This window comes from Buceros rhinoceros, unplaced genomic scaffold (genome assembly GCF_000710305.1).
Source record: "Buceros rhinoceros silvestris isolate BGI_N320 unplaced genomic scaffold, ASM71030v1 scaffold32198, whole genome shotgun sequence".
In the NCBI taxonomy this organism is placed as follows: domain Eukaryota; kingdom Metazoa; phylum Chordata; class Aves; order Bucerotiformes; family Bucerotidae; genus Buceros; species Buceros rhinoceros.
In genome coordinates this window covers 31,492-33,329 of record NW_010425816.1, presented here as the reverse complement: position 1 = coordinate 33,329, position 1,838 = coordinate 31,492, and the positions used below count along the sequence as shown (strand labels likewise).

General features: G+C 47.9%; 1 protein-coding gene across 1 annotated transcript in view; it reads right to left on the bottom strand.

The window, feature by feature from the left end:
* The window catches only part of TANC2 (tetratricopeptide repeat, ankyrin repeat and coiled-coil containing 2), a gene marked incomplete at its 5' end in the record, with an annotated part of 50,059 nt that overhangs the window by 20,577 nt on the left and 27,644 nt on the right, over positions 1–1,838 (bottom strand). The gene's annotated exons all lie outside the window — the stretch shown is intronic.

Here is a 1,838-nt window from a genome sequence, read left to right as displayed (position 1 = left end):
AGAGATCAATCACTGAACCTGCTGCCCTGTACAAGCAAAATAAACCCCAAGTGCCTCGATGTGACCACACACCCCATGAGCCTTTGTAGTACCAGCTCCTCCTCACCCTGTCTGTCCTGCAGCCGGTGACCAGTGAGGAAACACCAGTGCTGTCCCCCTTGAGTGGACACTGAGTACGATCGTCCCCTTTAGCTGCTGGGGAAACCGAGTCACGGACAAGTGATGTGTCATGGTGCAGTGATAATCATTAGCCTCTTAATTATCTTAAGCTCCAGCCAAGATGAAGTTACTTCCAGAAACTATTAGCTCCTCTCTAGCAAATACTGCTTCTAAGCAGACTGTTACGACGATTTCCACTCTTCTTCTCTCAGCTGTGGATGCTTGAAACCCCACAGAAGCAAATTAATTGCTTTAAAGGGTAAATTAAAGGATTTAATTGACTGAAAACTAGCAGAAAATGTCAGTGTTTGGATCAAACGATGCAAGGAAGCGAGAGGCTAAGAAGAAAATGGAGATTTTACTTTTGTGACTGAAGGACAAAATCATTTTCCTCATTCCAGGAGAAACAATTATCTGCTGGGATCTGGGCATCAACCAGCATTTTCTGCTGCTCCACTGCCTGTGAGCACACACGGAGAGAGGCACAGCACAGGGGAGCAGAGATTTCAATAACAGCGGCACAGGGGTGGGGGGATGGACCAGGAACCCAGAGGAGCGGCCGTGTGGAAGATGCTGCTGAAGTGATGCTCATGGTCCTTCCGCATCAGGTGCTTGTGTGTATGTCCCTGATGGAAGAGTGTGAGCGTGCAGTAACGCCCCCCGCGCCCTCGCCTGACCTCCCGGCTGGGCGCCGTATGCTCAGTGGACATCGTGATGCCTGACTGAAGCGTACAGCTACGTCTGGTTTGGGGCAGAAGCACAGCGAGGACTCCAGCGTGGCTCCAGCAGTGATTAATAACACTTTATAAACATGCTAAATAATTGGTTTATGACCTAAGTTGGAGACAAAGAGCAACTTAATCATCAGCTCGTGTCTCCTACGACTGCAAGCACGTCAGAACAGGGAGCTCCAGTATTTCTGATAGCAGCCATGCACCTATTATGGTACAAAAGAAATACTAAATAATTCCCAAACTCCCTCCTGTACATTACAAAGGTGACTGGTATTATCAGGGCGGAAATTCCCATTTTAAAAGTTCTGTGCCCTGTTACAAATTATGTCCTCGGCGAGCAGATCTTTAGGGTTTTGAAGTCACATCTGCTTCTAATCGGTTCCACTCACAGTCACTTTGCTAATAAGAACTTCCCTTGCTTTAATTAGCTCCTCTGATTGCAGCCCATCACCTATGTTTTCATGGATTATGCTGAACAAAAGCAAAATCAAAACTCCAGTAAATGAGAGGAGCTCAATTTAGCAAACAAATCAACCAGTGCAAAAGTCCTCAGAGAATGCTTCCCGGTAGGAAAACAGATCATTTTCCACATCACCAGTCTTTACCGGTGTGATAGGAGGAAGCTCTTCGGCTCTTCTCACATGCAGTCCAAAGCTCCACAGTCTCACACTCCCCTAACAGCATGGGAGGAGTGGTGTAAACAAGATGTTGTTTACCCACCTTTGCTTAAAGGTTTATTCTAACAACTTAAAGGCTTGTTACACTTCCTCTCTTGGACGCCTGCCCAGACCACAGGGTTTGCCAAGGGACCTGTGAACCCGCTGACTGGGATGGGAAGGGAAGGAAGAGCAGGACAGAAGTACAGACTCTACCTCCAAGCCCCTCATTGGTCCGTGTTTTGGCTAGCAAACACAGTCAGTCCTCGGTTTCCCCGCCTGCCGCGGC